The sequence below is a fragment of the Simochromis diagramma genome, unplaced genomic scaffold, assembly GCF_900408965.1.
Source record: "Simochromis diagramma unplaced genomic scaffold, fSimDia1.1 OVJJ01000216.1, whole genome shotgun sequence".
NCBI lineage: Eukaryota > Metazoa > Chordata > Actinopteri > Cichliformes > Cichlidae > Simochromis > Simochromis diagramma.
The window spans coordinates 1,302,400-1,327,970 of NW_024386883.1; the positions used below are offsets into that span (position 1 = coordinate 1,302,400).

The 25,571-nt window shown below is 42.8% G+C and overlaps 1 long non-coding RNA gene across 1 annotated transcript in view; it reads right to left on the bottom strand.

Moving 5' to 3' along the window:
• LOC120734211 overlaps window positions 1–12,836 on the bottom strand; it is a 31,428-nt gene extending 18,592 nt beyond the window's left edge. The window contains exon 1 of the long non-coding RNA XR_005695984.1: window positions 12,393–12,836. This is a non-coding gene — a long non-coding RNA (uncharacterized LOC120734211). The remainder of the gene's footprint in view (window positions 1–12,392) is intronic.
• Window positions 12,837–25,571: the final 12,735 nt, after the last annotated feature.

Genomic DNA, 25,571 nt, shown 5'->3' on the forward strand with positions numbered 1-25,571 from the left:
TCACTGTGAGCTCAGACTTTTGCAAATGAGGATGTAAGAGTTTGGTTTTTCATCTTGGTGCATCAAGCAACTGACACGTGTTGAGTAAAAATGTGAGTAAAAGTCCAATAAAAGTGGTAAGCTTAGCAAATTCTCGGTACACTTATGTCCTTCTTTTCATATAATCTGTATCTGACTTTTTGTGCTTATTTCTGGTCCATATATTTAGTCTTGGACGCTACTTAACTAGCGCTGCATAGTTTATATTTTACAGTAATCCTTATTTATCTCATAATGAGCCTTTATGTAGCCACTCTTTTCATCTACTGTTACCAAGACCGAGACACCCTTTGTTTTAAGACATGTTTCTTTTGATTGGTTCCTCCTCATGAACGAAAGGTTTGAACAACAGGTGGGTGGGGCTTCTGAGCTCACTGCTAGAACTGTCTGCTTGATAATAGCATACTGCGGATTAGTGGCATGTGGTAATAGAAATATAACTGAGAGACAATGCCCATTTTTAGGTTTACTGGGCAAGCACCATTAGCCTTGCTTCCCCTGTCTCTTTGACATGCAGAGATAAGAAGAAAACATTTTTTTTTTTTTGAAGGTAAGTGCTTAAAACAGTCTTAAGCCTGAGCTCTTGCACCCAAGTATTACTATTCATACAGTTACTCATTACTGGATATTTTGTTGTGACATGGTGCAGTGTAAGGCAAGCAGGAATAGACCTAAAGGTGCAGGACTCACATGCAAAACTAAACTTAAATGCAGCTTCATTGCTGAATTACCGAATACATTAACCAATGATGTCACAAGGAACTTAAACCGAGATAGACTAAGCAGACAGAACACAAAAGCAGAGGATGCAGGAGATTGCGACAAGGAACAGAGGGAAATGCAGACTATTTATATACACAATGTATCAGTGCAAAGAGGTAACACCCGTGGAACAAGACTGGACATAATCTAACTGACGAGACAGCGGAAGCAAAACTGAACATGACGCACACAGGACAAATGACTATCAGAATAAAACAGGAAACAGACAGAGGCCAGCTGCAGGAAAACATGGGAAACACACACAGAGACTCAGACTGAGTAAACACAGGGAATGGAGGGAGGAGACAAGACTAGGAAGACACAGAAGGAGGGCGAGAGAGAAGAGAGGAACCAGACAAGAGTTGGGAAACAGACAAATTAACACGAGACACGACTGACCTCACAGACAGACAAATAACTAACACAGAAAACCAGACACTAGAGGATGACGACCACTCACTTAACCACGTAAAAAGAAAATCCTGAATAACAATAAATACAAAAACTAAAATATAAGGATAACAAACTAGAAAACTCCTAAACATTCCCAACACTCAAAACCCCGTGTACAGACCCAGTTACCATGACATGCTGTATATAAAAAGGTTAAACTCTGTGGAACTACATCATCACAAGAAGCACACAAAGCCAAGCTGTTAACTCTACACTATTGTCATCCATACTTTTTTCTCTGTCAATATAAAACATATTCATTCCAAAAGCTCATTTTAACTTCACCTTGAAGTGATCAAAGAAAGCATTTTTCTATTCTGCTACAATTTTTACTCTATTTGAATGAAATTCATATCCAGCTGTTGCTTGAAGTCAGCTGGCTAAGAAATGGTCGACCAGATGGTTGATGTGTTAGGAAGTTCCAGAATAAATCATCGTGTGTGTGTGGTGTGTGTAAGTGTAAGGTTACTGCAAAACTTTACTTGTTTAGTTGCACAGATTTTATTTTAAAACACAAATACTGATGATGTTGACAATTTAAAAAATAAAACTACCTGGTCATTTTCTGGAGAATCATAGCCAGTTTTACAGATGTCGCCCTGTCTGATACACACCTGTCACTTTCACTGAAAATATGAAGCAACCTTTTACAGCAACATTAGCTGCCCCACATTTCAGCAGTAGAGAAATCAAATCAGTGGAAACAGGTCATTAAGACAGCTGCATTTCATAAACCTCTTGTGGAGTAATGCGGTGACGTTGAAATCTTTTCTTTTTCTGCAGCTATTATAGTTATGTTGAAATCAGCTAATCCAGAAATGACTGATGGCATAAAAGCAAACCACTGAGCAATTTCAAACACATCCAAGCACCACATACTGGTAGCACTAAATGCTTTGTTCATTTGTCTGTGCCACTTTTCAAGCTACTGGTGAATAAAAGGAAGACAGCAAAAGCAGGATATCCTCCAGGATATAACTGCATGCTGTAGGCATAGAGACACTGCCAAAACAAAATAGTTACAATATCCACTTTTTTATCCTATTGAGAGCTTGAATGGATATTTCATTTTGAAGTCCTATACAGCAACTCCAGCCTATGAGTCACTTCTCAACTGACCCACTTCTTTTTTGAGTGTGGTGTGAACTTTGTAAAACAACCAGGAACATTTTGTTTCTACCCACAAGAAACTGGTTTTCAGCCTCTAACCACTTTAACCGCTTTCCTCTGCTCATTTTGCCCAAATCCTCGTGTCAACTTTGACAGGAAGTCTGATGACACCGTAATCTCTGTCTCACAGTTGCTCTTAAATTCCACTGCTACTCTCTTTCCTAATTCCTGTAACTCCAGCAGTAGTCTGCATTGACCTTTTTCTTCTTTATCTCAGTGCTTAAACTTTTCTTTTTACCCCTCTTATAACTAATTTACTAAAATATATATTTAACAGAGAAAAGCAACCAACTGTCAACACAGTTTTTCGAAATGTGCATCCGAGGACCTGCTGTTAAAATGTATCTGGTTTTCTACTTAACTATACTCCACTTTGCACAAATGTAGCATCTTCAACACTACCACGTGTGGATTTGTTTCACACAAAAATAACTTACATTTATGCTAAAATGAATTAATGTATAACTGATATTCAATTGTTTTTTCTTTTCCATTTTATGGTTGCTGTTCAGCTGAATATCCCAGCGGTCATGGGTTAAGAGGCCGGGTGCACCTTAGACAGGCCACCAATCTATTGCCGGGCTAACACGGAGAGACAGACAACCTCCACACTCATGCAAATTACTGTAAATCCATGTTCTTAACTACTTAATCAGGTGAAAAGTTGCTTTTGTAATTTGTACGCTGCTCTAAATTATTATTCAATATGAAAACATGAGCAAAAAGTACAAATATGTTCCATGTGTTGCATTAAAAGGAAAGTCTTCCATAACTCTGTTACCCACTGTACTTGCAGGTCCATATGGTTACATATTTAATTTGACTTTGCCAGTATCACTGGAACTGATGTTTATGTTACACTGCTACCCATGCTGCTAAGGTCAGGAGATCATGGTAGCCTTTTTCTTTCCGTTCAATTACAATAGGAGGCAGAGTCCAGAATGAATCTATGCATGAAAATATTTCTAGTCAGAAAAATTCTTCTCTTCTCCATGACTGAAGCGGATCAGGATCTCATCCTATTATGATTCCAAGTTGGCTATTATGTGTAGACACAACACTGGTTCAGTCCTTGAGTTTGGTGTCTTTTACGGTATATGTTTGAATGACTCATTGGTTTGTGGCTTAAAAACCAACCAAAAGCAAACATTCCTCTAAAATTGGTCAGGTACATGGACTAGAATGAAAAGCAGCCAGTTTCAAAAGAAGGCTCAAGGCCACTTAAAAAAATTTAAAAGACAGTTTGGCTCATTGGAGGCAAAATATAAAGAGAGAGATGGGTGATAGTTTTGCACAGTTTTGTAAGTCTTCATATATTTGTAATCATTTGGAAGACATTAAATGTACTTATTACCGTATTTTCCACACTATAAGGAGCACTTAAAATCCTTTAATTTTCTCAAAAATCAACAGCGTGCCTTATTACGGAGCCCCGCAGGGGACATGAGAGAAAAAACAATTAAGACGGACTTTTGCGAGATCTCGCAAAACAAACTCGGGATCTCGCAAAAGTTTTAGCCGCATTCTTCAGACGCCGGCTCGAAGCCGACCGGGAGGTCGAGGCACGATGTGCCGGGAAAGTGGTGTTCCTCCCGGCTGTAGTAGGTCTCGACCTCCCGTTAGCTCAAAGCTAATGGGAAAAATGCGGCTAAAACTTTTGCGAGATCCTGAGTTTGTTTTGCGAGATCCCGAGTTAGTTTTGCGAGATCTCGCAAAAGTCCGTCTTAATTTTTTTTTCTCCCATGTCCCCTGCGGGGCTCCGTACCTTATAATCCGGTGCGCCTTATGTATGAATTCTGGTTGTGCTGACTGACCTCGAACCGATTTTATGTGGTACGCAGCGCTCAAAACTCTTTTAAAAATGTTTTAGTACGATTTCGGTAAGCTACGAAGCCGCACCGCTTGATGGATTGTTGAAGCATTACACTACAGGAGCCTCGCGGACTCGGGAGTAATCTGGGTCCAAAACTCCGCCTTCTTCAGGTCCCAAAGTCAAATGATCACTGAAAGGTAAAAACTGTCTAAATTCTTTCATCTTTAAGTTGCCTGTTTAACAGGTGTAACAATTAAGTTTAACATCCAGGCATCCATGAAAACAGAATTTCTTAAATTTAATGAAGTTAGAAGTTAGCAGGAAGTTAGCTCGCTAGTTTCCACCTAAACAAGCACGTTCTGACTTAGAGATTTTCTTAGAGATTTAAACGTACAGCTCTGTTATCACTTCCAACATAAATGAAGACAGAAAACTAAACAGCAGTGACGTTTGTAGGGTTACTGAAGTTGGGCTAGCTGGTATATAATGATGTGCTATGTGATCGCTAGCAACACAGCTATGTTAGCATAACAAACACAGTGAAGCTGGAGGATCAACGCTAACTTTTTTCCACAAAATAAAATTTAAGGTGAGGGTTGCAGATGGTTAGGGGCAAATGCAATGCATGGCAGGATGCTGTAAACGGACCAAACTTCAGTCAGTAGATGAACTGAGATAATTTAACCACAATAGGAGGTTGGTCATTAATATACTGCAACAACACAATAGAGCAGCTGCGAGAGAATTCAACATTAAAGAATCAATGGTACGGAAGTGGAGGAAGCAAGAAGAATGAGTTGCGTTAAGTTTGATTTATCTGACTGTTTTGTTTCGCTTAGTGCGCCTTATGTATGAAAACAGACCCGTTCTTCAACAGTGCGCCTTATAATCCGGTGCGCCTTATGGTCCGAAAAATATGGTAGCAATTTTTGTGTTCAAACATATATATGTGGTATTTATTTATTCTACTTTTAAAAACCTGACCTATACCTAGTCTACATATATCGTTAAAAGAAGAAAACAGAGCTTAGATCAAAGAATATCAGGCCCTCAGAGGAATCCCATCAGAGGAAATAAGTCATACGACGTCACTATAGATGGAGACTCGCTGCTGTTTCCTGTGTTGACATGAACTCATGCACTGATGTCATCCCCTTATCTGGCACACAGCACCAGAGTGAAAATCACACCTGCATGAAGACAAAAATGTCTGTGTGCTGAAAGGTCCCTGAGCTGCTGTGACAGCCATAATGAAGACATCCACATCCGTTCTGGATGAACTTGAGTCTCTGTGACTGACACCTCTGGCAGCTAGCCAAACAGAGCCTGTGGGTGTAGGCACTGCAGTGGTGTTGAGTGAAGGACACAATGGAGAGGAATATCCTGCAGATACGTTTGCCCTCGTCTGTAATTTACTCAGTATGCAAGTATTCATCTGCTTCTACACTTTTAATAAAATAATTAAACACTTGTTTTCCTTTAAATGGTCGGTTAATGTCATAAAAACTAATGAAGAACATAAAGCTTTTTTGACCATTTGAGCAGCAACTCATAGTATCCAAGTTTTATTTTTGCATGGCTTCATGAGCAAAAAGACATTAATCATTGTGAATCGGGCGTCCTGGCATTGATAAAAGACAGAGCCAAAGCTCCCTCCCGGATTCAGTCCTACCTTACAATGCTTCATTTCATTTCTTAGTTCTCCTTTTTCTCCCCGCTGGTATATGACAGAAGTGGCTTTTCAGCACACTGTATTTGTGTAGAAAGGTTTAACAGGGTAGCTACAATGAAACGTTTTGTTGTCTGTTACATGTTCCTGTGGGGTTCAGTTGAGGAGCCACATATATTTTTTTTTACAGCAGTTTGCTTTCATATTAATATCCTGTCTGATACCATTACTTACATTAGGGTAGGACAGAAAGTCTCGTGTGGAAAATCACTGCAGGCAACAACAAAGAAGGCAACAATCGTTGTATTTTCTTATATGAGCATGTGTAAGACCACTGCTGATACCAGGTAAATGGCCTGTATTTGTATAGCGCTTTTCTAGTCCCTAAGGACCCTCAAAGCGCTTTACACAAACTGTCATCCACCCATTCACACGCTGGTGATGGCAAGCTACATTGTAGCCACAGCCACCCTGGGGCGCACTGACAGAGGCGAGGCTGCCCGTAGGCAACAACGGGTGAAGGGTCTTGCCCAAGGACCGAGACTGTCCAAGCCGGGGCGCGAACCGGCAACCTTCCGATTACAAGACAAACTCCCAACTCTTGAGCCACGATCGCCCCAGAAGGTGTGACTAAATATGAAGCTGTTAGTTTACCACCCTTTGGCTCTGCCTCTGGAGGGCATATGTCACAGGGAAGATTTAGGAAAATTGACAAAATCAGTATTACATTAAAAAAAATCATAATTTTTTCCAGGCTCAATAAACACGTCTATTCAAGCTTTATCAGGCAGATGCAACAAAATTTTAGCAGTTACTAAAATTATCTTGTAAGTAAGCAACGTGTATTCATTACACAAACAAGTAAAGTAAATAAGAAAATTAGATGCCATAAGAGACAATAAAAAGACAGATAGATAAAAACGGGTAATTTACTAACAAATACATAATAACAATTCATTAAAATTCTCAACAGAAAGCCTGAACAACAGAAAGTATATGTCCCACTGTTTTGCCTGATTTAGATTTTTTGTTCATTGTTGCTAAGTTTTGTGTTTTTATTCCAGTCATGTTAAGCTTCAGATATCTTTCCATTCTGGTTTCTCGTTTTTACCTCTTTGTCATGAGTTCTGTTGTTATATTATTCTTTCCAGTATGTCCCAGTCTGTATCATCTCTTAGTGTCCATTCCCCCTCTTTCTGTTATTAGTTTAATGTCTCTGTTTAGTATTTGTTGTTGGTTATTTCCTGTTTTCCTAATATTTGGCTTTGAGTAGTGTGGTGATTTACATATTTGCCTAACAGGTGAAAAGCTCTGGGTTTTAGAACAAGCGGAAACGCAAATCCCTTTAGGGTTGTGTCAGGAAGAACATCCTGTGTAAAAAAGTCAGCCAAATCAAACATGCAGAGCTACACGATATTGCCAAAAATGTTCGCTCGTCTGCCTTCACACGCACATGAACTTGAGCGATCATCGCATTCTTAATCCATGGGGTTTAACACGATCTCGGCCCACCCTTTTCAGCTATAATAGCTTTAATTCTTCTTTCCAATGTTTAGGAGTGGGTTTATGGGAATGTTTGACCATTCTTCCATAAGTACATTTCTGAGGTCATACACTGATGTTGGACGAGAAGGCCTCACTCGCAGTCTCCACTCTAATTCCTCCCAAAGATCTTCTGTCGGGCTGAGGTCAGGACTCTGTGCAGGCCAGTCAAGTTCTTCCACACCAAACTCATTCATCCATATCTTTATGGACCTTGTGCACTGGTATGAGGTCATGCTGGATCACGAAGAAGCATCCCATCACGGTGGTATAGGTGGCATCCTATCACGGTCCCGCACTGGACTTCACTGAGCTCCTGAGAGCGACCCATTCCTACACAATAGCTAGTTAAAGCAGTCGCCATGCCTAGGTGCTTGGTTTTATACACTTGTGGTCATAGAATTTATTGGAACTGATGAATTCAGTGATTTGGATAGGTGAGTAAAACCTTCAGCAATATTATGTACCTGCTTTAGTGGCCCCTTGTGAGTAAAGGAGCAGCTGAAAGTAGTGTTACATCGACTGTTGGTTTTTCTAATGTGTTTTGTTTCGGTTTTTACTTCTTGTCTTGCTAACTGTCTTCACCTAGTATATACTATATAGTCCTTTCTCGCGCTTTGTTTCTGTACATAATGTCTTTAACATCAAAATATTATTGAATGGTTATATTTTGTTCTCTCATGTCAATAAAACCGTAATTGTACTATGGAAAAACTCCCATAGCTCATAAAGTTAAACAATATTTTCAAGCCACAACCTCTCTCAAATAGAACACGTGCAATTAAAACAAATCAAAGCCCAGCAAGCTGCATGAAACAAATAAATGACTAGTGTGCACTGACATAACAACATAAATTAAAAAGTTATAATTCTGTGAATTCCAGCTTTCGATCTTTTTTGTGGTATCAGGGTTGAATGTGAACTGTTCACCCACCCCTAGACATTTTCAAATTCTTTTAAAACAGATGTGTCGTCTCCACAATGAGGAGGCTGGGTTGTTTCGAAAGGAAACAAAACTCATTGTTGTCATTGGCAGCAAATCCTGTCTGTGATGAATAAATTCTAAACAGAAATCATGCTGACGGGAGGTGATTTCTTTGGAAAGGCAACTGGCTATAAAATCGGTCAGCCAAAAAGTACTTTATAACAAATGAGTGAAATGAAATTCTTTAGAAAAAAATGTGTTTTTGAGGTAAAATTTCCACGACTGTAAACACAATTCCCAATTTTGAAGTTTGTTTAAAAGTTTAAGGTTTAGAAACTCTCTTTTTGATAGAGTCTTTAAACTTTTGTTCACTTACTGGTGTGCCTGCTGGTCTTTGTGGCAAGCCACACCATGTAGCTGGAATGCTGTTTATTGCAATTCAAAGTCTTCATGTAAATTAATTTCCCAAAACTGTTTCCCAGTGCACCAAGTCATGACCTTGACTCCAGGGACTATTCCCAGGTTCCCAGCTAAAGCACATCAATCATAATTTATTTTTTTTAAAAAACGCTTCATGGGTTGAAGGAACTCTGGCTAAAGTTGTGGGTTTTCCAACCACTGGACCACCTACCTCTCCAGGGACATTTATCAGCGAGAAATGGGACACTTGCCAACCAGGGCAAAGCTCCAAACCACAATATAGCCTAAATATTTTTTCATGTGGCTGAAAAGTTCCCACCAACACTCACATACAATATTGCTTTAGTAATAAATATCAAACCTTAATCTATATTTCATGTTTAGACGCATCATTTGACTTTAAATTTAATTTTCCAGGGGTAATAGAGGTTTTATTACTTGCAATTTAGATAAGATTAGAAGACTGAAAAGATCTGTCTGTGATGTTTTCAATCGTCGATTGGAATGACACACAATAATTAACATAAATCTTTCTGACTCGTAAGATTAAACAAGGCAAGGTTTGGACCATGTTGTTACTCCTCTACTTTAGGCAAGACTCGCATTAAGACACGCACGGGTCAGGAGATTTCTCGACACTAAACAGAGCATATGTTTGATATTTATGTTCAACAGTAATAGCTTGGCTACACTGCCTTAAAATTGGCTTTGGGATTGAGGTTAAAAAAATACTGTCAGTGCAATAGTCTTTGCACTTTCTCATAGAGCTTTATCTTTATCGGTATCCACCCAAAATAGACACAGCTGAGCTCTGCTCTGTGTCATCTGCATCAGTAGTGAGGAAACCGTATAGTCTGAGGAATGCAGTTTAAGTGCACTGTAATAATTTCTTTACTGTGTTTTATTAATAAAATACATGAAACATTAATCTAGTTAACTTAAAGAGATGGAAATATTGAAATATTAGGAAATGATAGCTGGCTGGCACTCTTGAATCAAATCAGAAGTTATTTAAGCGTAACTCTCAACCACCAAAACAATTTCTAAACCAAGCTACCCTCACCTTTCTGAGCAGGAATCACAAAAGGGCTTTTCTCGGTCAGGCAGATTTTAGTAATGTCGGGATCCTCAAATCATAGTCATAAATTAGTACTGGCTAAATGGAAAAGTACATACCCCTTGCCCCAAATACTGACTTTTTGATTTCACCAGTTCAGCATTTTTTTTTAAACAAATGTTTAAAGACTAGTTCTTTCCCAGCTGAGTCACCAAAGATGATTTGTGTCAGCAGGGGGATTTAGTTTCCGGCAAACATGAAAAAATTATTCATCAGTCAAGATCTCGCTATGGAGCCCCAGGGAGACAGAAAATAAGGTCACACAAAAGCACTGTGTAAACTAAGACGAACGTCTTTGGATCTGTTAGAGTTACTATTTTCTAGCTGAAAGAAAAATATAATATTTATGGGACGAGCAGTTCCTGAACTTCTGTATTCAATCTCTACTAAATAGGTTCAGAATTTCTGCCCGTAATTTGGCACAAACATTGTCAACACTGGAAGTCTCTGTGCTGTTATCTATGCTTGTTGACATTGTTAACTGAGCTATGCCCAGTGGTTTCCACAAGGTGCAGTGACTTATGAACAAAAACCTTTTTAATGATTTCTTTATCAGTAGTTTGCACTCTCTTCCCCTAAAAGAATCTGTTAAAATGTTTCTGTATAAAGGACCTTAAGAGAGACCCTAACTGACAGTGAGGAGGTTAATGTGTTTATTGTGGTGGAGCAAGACAGTTGGCCACCAGTGCGGACAATACACTATATAAAGAAAAGAGAAAAGCTGCTGTCACAAATGCTCCCTATTTTGAGTCAACAGCCTGCAGCCAAAACGTTTAATATATTATGGCTAATGCTAATACTGCAAACCCCTCAGAAAGCAAATTATTGTCTAAGGAAAACTTGGCGTTTTTCCATCACTCCATGAAGTGATGTTGAGACGTTCTATGCTGCTGAAGTAGAGATGTATTTGCAGGTATCACAGTAGGTCCAGCGTTCAAAACTCTGGTCAGATGACACTGAGGCTTTCTTATGTAGATATAAATGGAGGTGTGCCTTGAAATGGGCACAAAAAAATTTGGAAACCACTGATTGTAACTAGCCTGTACAGCCTCACGCAGCCATTACCATAGCTGATTTAATGAGTGCCATCTTTTTGCACAAAGCTGCTGCTTGCCTTACATGCAGTTCATGACTCTGTGCAAGCTGGTCCTTGTTTAGTAACAGAAAGCAGACGAGAGCCTCAAAGGAACGGCTGCCATTAGGAGACCCATAATGCCAGAAGACCTCTGAAAACTTTATAACAAATGAATAGCATCTCTTTAGCCTCTGGATGGTCCCCCTGAGGTCCAGGGAGCTCTGACTCACAACCTCAGCCCTGCCAACTGACACTTGGCTTCATTGTGTTCAATATATGGCATCAACGTTAGCAGTTAGGCTGCTGAGTTCTGTTTGCTTGCATTATTCTGTATTGTTTTCCATGTCTGTGATCAGTGTGAATAAACCAAATCTCTCCTGCTGCAATGGTTCAAACTTCTATATCACACTTTGTCTAGTTTATAGGAATTTCTTGCTTCAAAACGTAAGACCCCATAAAACAACATTCACCAAAAAGCACGAGGAATGCAATCGGATTCTTCTGTGCTCCAGCGATTATTCCCTCTTTGATCAATAGGTTCATAAAGTGCAATATAATATTTGGGCCCATGTTCAGTTGGCATCATTCAGCATGGTGTAATCAATGTGGTTGTGACTGACAAACGAACAGTCTGTGATCATTTGGCCAGAAAATAACAAAATAATAGAAACATTATCAAAATGTGACCATCGTTACATCCTCCCTAACAAAAAATAGCTTCAAGGGCCAAATTGCCATTCATGTCAATATACGGGCTACAAGTAGGGGTAACGTGGGCCGCAAGTGGCCCCCGGGCCACGAGTTTGTAGACCCCTGATGTAGATGGAAATGCGTCAAGCTGTGATATGTCACAGTAACACCAATCCTACATCTATATCTAGTGCATAAGTCCACCTACTTTTTTCATCAGCAGTCTCTTGTCTAAACTCCAAAGCTTTTTGGCTACAGAGGTGCCAAAGACATAACATATCTTTAAAAAGATATGTTTTAACTGGCTTTTAAAAGAGACCACAGAGTCCATCGGTCTCCAAAGGAAGGAACTGTCTGTTTTGTCCTTGCCAAGAAATTTCTTAATCAGTATTTGAACAAAACATCAGAACAACATCTAAAGGAAATAAGTGCAAAGTTGGTTGTGATCTGCCAAGACACAAATTGTCAGATTCCCTCAGAATTTCAGGATTCACATGAAATTTAACAATTATCTTATAATCTACAGTTTTTGTACTCATTTACAAGTGACTGATGTGTAAGTCATCTCTTTCCTATTGAGCGTTGTGTGTTCAGTCAACCTGTGCTTTTGTCTTTTTGTCATTTCCAAAACGACACATAAACCAGACACACAAAGTTTTCAGCAGTGTGTACTGAAAATACATATTTGCCAAGTGTGCATTAGTGTGCAATACATACCACAGGTTTCATGATCCACAAGTGGCTGTCCTGGGGTGCGGTGCCTGCCTTGCAGTGGTCAACTGATCTTCACGCACACCCACCTGTGGCTCATCACGGCTCATGAACACTAACCATACTTAAGGCCTGGTTGGAGTGGTGTTCCTCACTGAAGCGTTGTACTGAGTAGTGTTAGTGTAGCCCGGCTCAGTCTCTTGTTGGTCTCCCGGTGTTCCTGAGTGTTTCTCTGACGTCTGTCTCCACCTCCCCTGTATGGACCTTCCTGGACCCGGACCTGTCTTCCCTGGACCCTTCCCAGTTGAGCGTGAGTGAAAGTGAGCACATTGTTGGAGTGGATGGTGTGGAATCTGGATTTGGACTGTACATAGTGGTCGTTATAAATAAACCCACTTGTCTGATTGCACAGTTCAGAGTCCAGTGCCAGCAAATGTGACAACAGGGACTTACTCAGAGCACATTTTCAAATGAATTCAATTCAGTTTTATTTATATAGCTCAAAATCACAACAGCAGCCATCTCAATGCACTTGCTGTAAGTTAAAGACCCTTAAGGATTCAGGAGAAAACCCCAACAGTCAAGCGGCCCCATATGAGCAAGCCCACGGAGAGGAAAAAGTCCCTTAATCAAAATTTATAGGAAGAAATCTCCAGCAGAACCAGGCCCAGGGAGGGGCAGCCATCTGCTCGGGTGGGAAGAAAGAAAGAGGAAAGCACGAGAGCATGGGGAGACGAGACAAAATACAAACTAAGTATATAAGGGTATGTAAATACTTGGGGAGAATTACATGGAACTTACTGAAAAATACAAACGCAAGATCAAACAGCAATGCAAAATCTGAAATCATTTCAAGTTTGAGTAGATGACTAGATGAAGAGTCCCGTCCCAAAGTAAAGCCTTTCACGATCTAGCATCATGGTAGAAATGTTTATATAAAAATGATTGGTTCAAACCTATCCATTTCAAAAAGAAAAGATCAGCGATCTACATAATTTTGGCACTTGACCACATTACTCGGTGTTTCTCTGGGATAATTGGCACTGTTATGCTATTTTTAAGTCATATTACTAGGCTTTCCTAAGACGTATGTTGAAAAACTTTCATTCACGGGCAAATAGCCTATACGAATTTGCATTTTGCTGACCCTGGAAAACCCCATTTTCTTCAAAAGTATCCTACAGGCACTGAAAATAATTGTCTTAATTTCTCCTAATTTACTCTCGGTCCCACTGGAAATGAACATTTACAGGTCATTTACAACCTGCCGCTGTGCATTCTGGCACGCAGTCACGGCGCAGTTGCTGGTCTTCATGAGTTCAGGGGGATTCTTAGAAAGAAAAGAAGACATTCATTATGATAATCTCCGTCATTGCTCATGTCGATCTCTGAGTTTCACAGCTGCAGGATGATGATGTGTGGCTGGTCATTATATCTGAAGCAGAAGCACAGACTGAGGCATGAAAAAAGGTGCACCTGAGAATAATTCATCAAACTCGGGACCTACTTTGCACTCTTTGAAAAGTCTTTGCACATTTCAGCTGGAAAATCTTTTCAAATATACTTTTCATTCCTTCATAACCCCCCCTTCTTCAACTCACACTAGGAGTCCTTGAAAGCTTTAATTCTTTCCTGAATATCTGGAGCTAATTTAAGACAGAAATGAAGGAATATGATTAGAAACACCATAAAATTTGCCACACATCTTGGCAAAACGATAGACCGGCAGTGACATTTCCCTTTGCCATGATTAATGAGTCATTTGCACAGCTTTTCTGATACGCATTCCAGGTGACCCCCATGCTGACATGAAAAAGATAACTTCTGGAAAGTCTCCCAGTTTTTTTTTTTCTCTGTACTTCTTCATGTCTTTTTTTTCTGTATTCACAGGCTTTAAGATATGTTTGACAATAAAACATCCACTCACGCATCTGCGTGCCATCTTGACCTGAACCTCATGTTTTTGTAGTTTGGCGTTAGCCTAAATGAAATATTTGAGGTGTATCAGTTTTAAGCAAACATGAATCCCTTCCAGCATATGGTCTCACTAACCAGAACATGACTTTGCGTATGCATCCACTTACATGAGTATTATTCTTTCTACATTTGACTTTACTGTGTGTCTCCTGAGCAGAGCCGATGCATTATCCAGGCACATTTTAGGGTGTTTGCCAACAGCAGGCCTGAATTAGTGCACTCTTGGCCCTAATTCCTCTTGTTCATAAATCAGATTTTCTAATTAGAGCCCTCGACTGCTTTTTGGGGAATTAGAAACTTGAGATTGGGCAAATAATTTTTTACAATGCCACGTAGGTTTTTTCACACTGTTGTCTAATATTTTAATTGACTGAAGATCCAGTGGACTAAAGTGGCCTTACTCGCGTTAAATAGTCAGTTTTACAGGTTTACAGCATCACTGTATGACTTCATGCCCTTGCTTCTCCACTCAAGAGGCTCAACCAATGTGCACTGAGCTCAGTCTTTAGGGACTGACAGCGCCAGACAGATGTGGCCAAAATCCAAATGCATACTAACCACAGGCGGCAAGACTTTAATTCTCCTACGAGCCAAGGTTAAAGGCATACTTGATGTTTTCAAATTCAGCAGATTATTCGTCTCTGCCAGGAACTTGTCACATTAGAGGGGAAGGTTGCCGTTTTGTTTCCCTAAAATGGCTTTCTAACGTGATTAGAATTCCCTATTGAAACCAGAAGGCAGAACCAACTAGAAACATACAGGGGTGCTGTAGAGAAGCAGAAATGGTTTTCTCCACGTTGCTGGAAGTGAAACATTCACCTGACGTATACTGAGCCCCATATTGAACGAATTTGCAAAAACGTGAGTCATTGTCATTATCTGGCCAGCTACCCACTGGACAATTCCTGGCCACTTTATAACAAAGTCAAGCTTGCTTTGAGCTTGAGTTAAACAAAGGACCCAACACAGCCAGACCACCCAAAACATTCATGAGTAACAGTATAGTTGGCCAAAGCAGCCAGTTTATGTTCTGCGCCTTCGCTGTTGTGTAGAGACTCTTGATTGATGCCACATTTTTAATTTACCTGGGTTTGTCTTTGTAATCAAAATTACAGTGTGAGGGATAAATGCCAGAACTCTAAAACAAGCCTCCAACTCTGGGGTGCTTTACCATACCCCCTCTCATAAACACACACATGGTTCTACTTAATCTCTCTCTTCATTCTGGGACCTGAAAAGCCTCTTGATTAGAGTAAATGGAATATGTTTGATGGTGTGCCTTTTGAAGAGCAATCCGAATGAAATGTTAAATAATTTATCACACAGTTGTATTCGAACTGGCTTCAAAACATTTTTCGCTCATTGAAAATCCAACATTTTTAATCACACAAATAACTCGATTCCATCCACTGCTTGATCAGATAAAAATAAACTGAATCCATTCAGAGCAATGCTTCCCAGCGAAGCTAAAATGCAAAATGTTACTGGCTCACAGTATATTTTTGAATAGCTTAAGTTCCAATAAGGAGCTCATTCTGAGAGCCGCTGGCTAAATTTTAATGCAGTATAAACAAGTGTGGTAGTTTTGCCTTGGCATTATATCCCACCATTATCAGGTCTCCAAACAGGCTTTCAGCTCTTTCATAATAAAAGTCTTTGCGTGCATGGACTAAATTGTTCCCTCTGGAGTGATTTTAATTGTGAAATACTAATAAAATATGATAATAACACTCCTAATAATTATACTCTTCCTGTTTTTTATTGTGTGCTTTAGACAAATTTTCCTGGTAGATTCCATAACTTGTGGCAAACAAAAAAACTGCTTACTGTCTTATTAATAATATTAAAGAAGAAGCTTCCATTTATTTTTATCTCAAACATATTTTGGTGTATGATTTCTATATTTTTATTGGACAAATTCTGTGAACATTTATCACATTTGGTATAAAATGTGTGAATTGTGTAAACTGACCCTAAATGTCGAGTTCAAAAAGTGATCATTATTCTTCTTCAGTGTGTTGAGATTTTAGTAAACATTAGGTTCTGGCCAAAGAAATGTCCTCAAAGAGCCGTTCACACATAGGCGTGCCGAGCTAACAAGGTCACACTGAGGTCACGGGTTTAACTCCTTACAGATCTCCAGAATACTCCCGTGTATGTTACCTTCTTACCTTTCCTATTTATCAGCGTGCGTGTTTCCCCACAAGCAAGGTCAAAGGTGAACGTATAGCAGCAGGTGACCAAAACATCCTTGTAAGGCAAGGAGCTCAACAGCAGTGTTGCAATAACAGTGGATTATCAGACTAAGCTCGTGTTGTGCACAAAACCTTCCGGAAATGTCTCTACAAGTTTGAGAACACAAATCATACCGTTAGCTACAAGGCATCCAACTAACTGATCTCCAGCTGGAGCATTTATCCTATGGTATGGTTAAAGAATTGAAAAAAACATGGAAGGAAAATATGCTTTCACATCTGGGTCAATATTTGACTATTTAGCTGTGTCCCAAAACGTCGGCTGCATCTTCCGGAGGCCGCATTTGAAGGCCGATTACGTCACAGCCAGGCGACGAAGGCTGTCCCAATTTGTCGACTCCTTCAAATGCGGCCGCCAAATGCGTCCTTCATTTCCCCGAATTTGAAGGATGGGTCGGGTGTGGTCTTCATGGCCCACCATATCCCAGAATTCATAGCGTGGCCCAGCCAATTCCAGTTTCCAACAATGGCGGCTGCTGCTAAGTTTTAATATTACTCTTATTAATCTTTCTGGGTCACAAAATAAACTTTTAACATATATTCAGGCGAGAAAGTAGCCGTGTAAACTTCAAATATCTGCTTGGTTTATCAAGACATCGCATATTTGCCAAAGTGCTCCGACGTTTTCGGAGATGTCTGTTACCCACCCGCTCGGGGGGGTTCAATGGTCACTCGAACCGGCGAGAGCAGCGGACTCCCGGCTTCATCGTTTTCAGACACCCACTATCTTTCGCTACTCAGGTTAAACATGATATATAAGTCACTCAAATAACTTAAAATGTAATTTTTGGCTTTTTTCTGTTTTATTTGTTCTGGAGTAAATTGGTTTGGCTGAGATTGAAGTTATTAGATTATATTAGATTAAATAAAACTTTATTAATCCATCGGGTGGGTTCCTCCGGGATTTTCACACAGCTGAATAAACGTCAAACAGAAAACTGATTAAACAGAAGTGTGAGACAGTCGAGAATTTACGCCACTGTCCTGTTATATTTTAGATAGCAAGGAGCAGACGGCTGAGTTTATTAAACTCCACCGAGACAGCGGTGACACAAATCTGAAGGCTAGACTGTCCCATTTCACATCCTCGCACTTCTGGCCTTCCCAGTCTTCGAAGGACCCGGCCCACGTAGACCATGAAGGATCCGAAGGATGCAGCCTACGTTTTGGGACACAGCTTTTGTCTATTATCTGGAACTTTTATGCAAAGTAGCCTAGGTGTGCTGATTCACAGACACTTCCTCCAGCTCTTTCCTGAAGGCTCTCAAAGAATATGACATATCTTCACTGCAAGTACTGGTTTCCAACCACTGGGACCCTATAGAGGTAAACCGATGGTATTCTTTTTAAATGAGGCACGGTGGCTCATTGGTTAGTGCTGTCACTTCACAGCAACAAGGTTTGAACCTGCAGCCCAGTTGGGGTTTTTCCTGTGTGAACATTGCATTTCCTGTACCTGTGTGGGTTCTCTACACTCACCTAAATCTTCACCACGGCAGAGTTTTAGGGCATCCAAATCACTGCAAACACGTCCTCGATCCACCTGTGAGCCCACTGATCCTGTCTGCCATCACTCATGGACAAGAACCCTTTTCTACAAAGCACATGCAGAGGGGATATTTCTGGCAGTTTTGCTAGCGTGGTCCATTGTACCACAGACAAGGAAGTAAAACGTGGTTCAATAACTGCATTTCAGAAAGCTAGCTTTAACTTTTTGGTGGGTGTGTAGTTCAGATTTAGTTCAGCGGGGCAGCAAAGATTGAATGATATTTTCACATAACTACTTTGACAGTGAGTTTTGGCTAATGATGCTGCACCCACATCATCAACATGACTGTCACAAACGTGGCATGCAGTTTAACTCAGCCACACTTAGCTGAATCATTCGAATAGTTTTCCATGAGCAGAGGTCAGCTGTGGCTCTGTCATCACTATTGTTTGCACACTGATCCGCTTTCTGCTGCAGTCAGCAGACCTCCTCAGAGATGAGCATTAATGAGGCTCGTTGGGCCTTTCCTTGTACCCATTCACATTCAATGTGTACATTCAGATTGTGTACAAAGCACTTCTCTGAGGCTTCTTTAAAAATGCTTGTGGTGTGCTATCCATCTGACTCAGCACTTGCCGCAAAAACAAAAAAATATGCTGCTGATCAGACAAAAGACGCCACATAAAAAAAAGCCAATGGGCTCTTCACCCTAATTACTTACAGAGACACTGAGCCCTTTACCAGTTTACATTTTTTTCACAGATCGTGGGTTAACCCTTCTTTGGTGAATTACAAAAAGAAAACAAAGGAACATAAAGTAACAGCTAGTAAAGTTAGTGGCTCAGCATCAAGGTCTTGCAGCAGTGGCGACTGAAGCAGAAATAATTGTTTGCAGAAATAAAACAAAGTATCTTAGCAGGAACTGGTAAACTTGGCAAATATAATATTTGTATACCAAGTAATAGCAACATCAGAGAGAAGGAACACAAGAAGCTCGAGAAATACTAAGGGCAGAGAGAGGAGCTCGACATGTGGAGGGTGAAGGCAACAGTGGTCCCGATACTTTTTGAGAACTTGGAACAGTGATCCCTAAACTGGGCACGTGACTCCAGCAGATTCCAGGAAGAAGATCTCTGTAGAGGACCTGAACTTGAAGGGTGAAGACGGCACACATGGGTGAGTGGGAATTTAGAGATAGATAGATAGATAGATAGTAGGGGTGCAACGATACTCGTATCGATATTGAACCGTTCGATACAGTGCTTTCGGTTTGGTACGCATATGTATCGAACAATACAAAATTTTTAATTTATTTTATCAACTTTCCTTCTGACAATGCTGTCTGTGTTGAGCGCTTAGTGGATCTGCGCTCGACAGTGCAGCCTAGGCGGAGTAGTCGAACGCAGACTCACTGAGTGCAGGGCAAGCTAGCGAGACAGAAGTTAAGCTCTCCTTGCAACATGGCAAATTGAACCTCCCCCACCCTCATTCAGACCTGGCGTTTGGAACTATTTTGGTTTTCATGTGACGTATGACCCTGAAGGTAAGCGCGTCATGGACTAAAGTAAAACAGTATAGTGGATGTGCCATGCAATGCTCAATTACATGGGTGGGAACTAGTGTGTTAGCGCAGTTAGCTCGTTAACGTGTTGGCTGTCCAGCCCCACGTAGGGGGCGATCCGCAGTAGCTCGTTAACGTCATTTCAATGAGATTAACGCTGACAGCACTAGTGGGAACACAACGAATATGACTGCACATTTACTCCGACATCATCCTAGTGCAAAGACAAGTGGAAGCAGACAAAAACAACAAGCACGCATGCTACAAACTTTACAGAGTCATTTAGACAGCCGTTAGCACATGATTCTCCTTACGGGGACCTGATATGTTTAATATGCTGCTGAGAATATAGCCCAGAAGAAGCGTATAGTATAGCTTTTAGTTTGGAAAGAGCCATTTCTCTGTAATAAACTCTCTTTTCCAAAGATGAGTGATTCCTCAATCAGATACAGGGCTCGCAAAATCGCTAGCCCGACGTCCCGGGGCTAGCGATTTTTCCAGTCGGGCTACCAAAATCTATCTCTGCCCTGCCCGTCGGCCTATCGTAGGAAGGAAAAATATATGTCAATGCTTTTGCATTCTTTCGGAAATGTAGCTGGGTAATTATGTCATTGGCATCGGTGAGCCACTGTCAATATGTGACATATTGAAATCGCGTTTGAATTTGCGCTTGTTTTTTGCTTTCGCTTTGCAATCACGCGAACTGTGTATAGAGAGCGACAGCACTGATTGGTGAGTGATGATAATTTGCGCACCAATTCCTCTGACATCGTCTTATCAATCGTTAGCTTACTATGCAAACATGACAAGTGAAATCTCCCGCAGCAAGCTTAAACATGTGAGAGGTTGATCGCGCAGAGAATCGCTGAGCGTTATGTGAGTGCGTGTGTAAAAGCAGCAGGATTTATATTTCAGTTCTGCTGAGCCAAATAAGACAGGTCAGGGTGAAGAAGTGACAGCCAAAGAAAAGCTTACCACAAAACGGAAAAGTTATGACAAATCAGACTATAAGTCAAAAAGAAAGTGCAGCTTTATGGTTTCATGGACAAAAGAATTTCTGTGGCTGCAATATGACGAGCTAAATAACCAGGGCTGCACATAAGTGGTCCGCAGGTGCGCATTCGCTGTCAAAATAAAAAACGCACACAAGATAAGAAGTTGCAACACGTGTTTGCGTACATAAGATTTTCTGGAGGAGGACAGACATTTGTTTAGAACTCTTAAAGATGTCGAAGAAGCTCCTTTAAGCAATTACTGTGATGTTCCTCCACCTCCAAAGAAATGTCAGGAGTCCGAACCACAAAAGAAGCGCGTATTCTCGGAAAAGTGGTTGCAGGAGGTGCGCTGGCTTCAAACAAATGATGAACGCACAGAGATGTGGTGCGGAATGTGCCGTGAAAATCCCACTCTAGCGGACAAAGACACTGCCTTTTATATGGACGCAAACGCGCGTTGCAACTTTTTATCTGGTGCGCATCTTTTATTTTGACAGCGAATGCGCACATGCGGACCACTTATGTGCACCCGTGTAAATAACATAATGTTCTGCCGGGTGTGTTGTTGGTTTTCCCTCGATTTCTGAGTCGACAAGCGCCTTTGTTACTGGGACCAGTCATTTTAAGAAAGGCCCCCATTAGAACCCATGAGAAATGCAAGAAATGCATTATTGCTCAGTCTGCAATATCTTTCCCAGAACAAACACCAATTGCAAATAACATACTAAAAATAAACCTGAAAATCAGTTTAGAACAGCATACTATGTTGCAAAGAGTGAACTACCACTGGCAAAATTTAGCAGTCTTTGCAAACTTCAAAAAGCAAATGGCCTAGATCTTGGTTCCACTTGTCTCTTGTCAGCGGTGTGTGTGGAGGCGTGGAAGAGATGACCCAAACGCTGGACTCACGGTGCAGAAATGAAGAGGATTTATTGGAGGGTGAAAGAATAAAGCAGGAACGATGGAGTAGCTGGCTGGTTGGCTGAAAGACTGGAAGAATGGCTGACTAACTAACTGAACATACTGGCGGAGAGACACATTACCATCAGACGTACATCAATGACACGACAGAGAACTGGTGAAACCGAGGAACTTAAATACACAGGTTGAATGATGACAATGATTGGAAACAGGTGAGTACAGGACTGAACATAATTTAACTAATGACACGGGAGACAAGCTGACACGGGAAAAACCAGGAAGTGAGAACATTAATGTGGCGAACTAAACTGAACATGAACAAACTGAAATCACCTGGTCAACGACCCAGGAACCCTGACAGTACCCCCCCCCCTTCAAAGGCCGGCACCCGACGGCTGAAAGAAAGAAAAACCAGGGCGGGCGGAGGGGGCCCAGGACGGAGGGACGGAGTCCAAACAGAAACAGTTCAGGTGGGCGGCCACGCGGCCAGTGGCCGAGCCCATACAGTTCAGGCGGGCGGCCACGCGGCCGGCAGAGATGCTGAAGTCGATCCGGTGGGCGGCCGCGGCGGTCGAGACGAGACAGTTCAGGGGGCCGACCGTGCGGACGGCAACGGCGGCGACGTGGACACAGTTCGGGAGGCCGACCGTGCGGAAGGCAACGGCGGCCACTCAGGCGAAGGCGGTCCGGAGGCCAACGGTGGCCACTCAGGCGAAGGCGGTCCGGAGGCCGGCCGTGCGGAAGGCAACGGCGGCCACTCAGGCGAAGACGGTCCGGGGGCCGACCACGCCGGCGACGAGGAGAAGGCGGCCGAGGAGCAGCTGTAGGACCAGGCGAAGCAGAAGCCGAAGCCGAGTCTGAGGCCGGACCAGGCGAAGCAGAGGCAGAGGCCGGACCAGGCGAGGCAGAAGCAGGTGGTGGCTGGACGGGCTCCTCGGGCCCTCCAGCTGACGAGGCATGAGGCTGGTGCGGTTCTCCTGAACCCCCAGCTGACGAGGAAGGTTGCTGGACGGGCTCCTCGGGCCCTCCAGCTGACGAGGCATGAGGCCGGACGGGCTCCTCGGGCCCTCCAGTGAAAACGGTCTCAGAACCAGTGGGCGCTGGAGCCCCTGGCACACACAGGACAGAACCAGCAGGTGCGGGGACCTCTGGCAGGGGAGCGGCCGGGCCAGCGGGTGCGGAGACCCCTGGCTGAGAAGCAAGGTGGCTCACAGCAGGCTCTGGGTGCTGTGGCTGCAGGTCTGGGAACCGAACAGGATGGTGGACAGGCGACTGGGAACCGAACAGGATGGTGGACAGGCGACTGGGAACCGAACAGGATGGTGGACAGGCGACTGGGAACCGAACAGGATGGTGGACAGGCGACTGGGAAACAGGAGGTGACTGGGGGACAGGAGCAGACTGGACTACAGGAGGTGACTGGGGGACAGGAGGAGACTGGACTACAGGAGGTGACTGGGGGACAGGAGGAGACTGGAGGACAGGAGGAGACTGGAGGACAGGAGCAGACTGAGCTACAGGAGGTGACTGGAGGACAGGAGCAGACTGAGCTACAGGAGGAGACTGGAGGACAGGAGCAGACTGAGCTACAGGAGGAGACTGGAGGACAGGAGCAGACTGAACTACAGGAGACTGGAGGACAGGAGCAGACTGAGCTACAGGTGAGAGGACAGATTGGACTGAGGAGACCAATGGAGAAACAGAGGTCGGTGAGGCTGATGGCTGAGCTAAAGAGTGAGCTAGTGAAGGGGACAACAGTGCAGCCTGGGCTAATAAAGCTGGTGCCTGAGCAGGGGACACCTCAGCTAGCCTAACCAGTGATACTGCGAGGGCGTGAAAAGCTGGATCAGGAGGTGGATGAAGGGGTGAAGTAGTAGGTGGACCGGTTAGCTCTTTCAAGCCTCCAGGGAGGTCAGGCTGGGTTCTGGCTGCCCTCAGCCTGGGCACTGGGACAGGCACAGAAGGTGGCTGGACACCAGTCACCCCCACCCGAGGAACAGAAGCGGGTGTGGAGGTAGACTGGGTCACAGCTGCCCTCGTCCTGGGAGCTGGCACAGGTTTGGGTGTAGGCTGACGGATAGGGGTGGAAATAACGACTGGGTGGGTGAATCTGCCAGGTTTTTCAGGGATTATGCTGGTCCTGCTGCCACCACTATTTACAGTCTTTGGGGGAGCGGAGCAGAACAAATCTTCCCAGTCCACAGAATCCTCCAGGAGGGAAACATCCCATGAATGAGAGATGGGTTTATTATTGGGTCTACGTGGAGAGTCAAATGAGGGTGGAAAACAGTCACTGGAACTCACCACCGGAGATTGCTGGAAATAGTCCATTTTATGGCGGCGTGTGCGCTGCTTTCTCCGGGAGGAGGAAGCGGACGGGGTACACGTCCGAGCCTCTGGCACGGGAGCCTCTGTTGAGCCGAGGTGGGAGGCGGAACCGCTGTGCCGTGGCGAGGTTGAAGGTCCGGTGAATGAGGCAGGTGATGTGTGAGCGAGGAGCGGACTCGCGAGAGAGGGAGCCGCCGAAGCGCGGCGCGAAACGCCCACTCTCTGCGGCAGATGCTGCGGTGCAGGTGAGGCAGCAAGTGGGAGAACGCGGTGTCTCCGAGGCCCGCCCAGAGCCAGGCGAGTACCCTCGAAGATGTGCTCTCGCCCCGCGAAGAGCCGCTGTTTCTCCTTAAGCTTCTCTGCCCAAATGGAGAGCGCTGCCTCCTGCCGCTCGAACAGATCTGAGTCCGCTGGGCCGGAAACGTGTCTTCGTGGCACGGGTCGTGTCATTCTGTCAGCGGTGTGTGTGGAGGCGTGGAAGAGATGACCCAAACGCTGGACTCACGGTGCAGAAATGAAGAGGATTTATTGGAGGGTGAAAGAATAAAGCAGGAACGATGGAGTAGCTGGCTGGTTGGCTGAAAGACTGGAAGAATGGCTGACTAACTAACTGAACATACTGGCGGAGAGACACATTACCATCAGACGTACATCAATGACACGACAGAGAACTGGTGAAACCGAGGAACTTAAATACACAGGTTGAATGATGACAATGATTGGAAACAGGTGAGTACAGGACTGAACATAATCTAACTAATGACACGGGAGACAAGCTGACACGGGAAAAACCAGGAAGTGAGAACATTAATGTGGCGAACTAAACTGAACATGAACAAACTGAAATCACTGGGTCAACGACCCAGGAACCCTGACATCTCTTACCCGTGACTTCAGTGGAAATTTCAAATTCAGGATCTGACACAGACTGATTCATGTCCTACACAGTTCTTACAAGTTCATAGAAATTTCTGTTCAATTAGAACCAAGTATTTGAGTTGATGATTGTAATTTTTATACAATGTTGTAATTTGTTTTTCAACAATTTTTTGATTAATGTTTTGTTTCCATTACAATATTATACATTAAAGTATAATATTGTAAAGGAAACAAAACGGGAAACAAAACATCAATCAAAAAATTGCTCTCTTTTTTATTCGGGCTACTTAAACTTATTTTGGGCTACCAAAAACTGAAGAGTCCCTGCCCGAAGGGCTACCAGGGATTTTGAAATTTTGCGAGCCCTGATATTTATAATTTTAATAAATGACGAATTAAAAAGGCATGAACATTTTTTTTGTATCGAAAAACACCGTGACACCAAAGTATCGAAACGAACCGAACCGTGAATTTTGTGTATCGTTGCACCCCTAATAGATAGATAGATAGATAGATAGATAGATAGATAGATAGCAACATGGTTCCTGGTCTAATCCCCCAGGTTTGCTGGTGCCCCTGCATGTCCAATTTGTATGTTTTCCCTGTGCCTGTGTGGCTTTTATCTATACTCCATCTATCCAAAGACATAATTGTTATTCTAAACTCTTGATTCTAAACTGGCCTCAGTGTATGGTTGTCTCAATGTGATGGTCTGGCACCTGTTCAGGTGTACTCGGCTTCTTGCAAAGAAGTGGGAGGTCCTTGCCCTCCCACAATCCC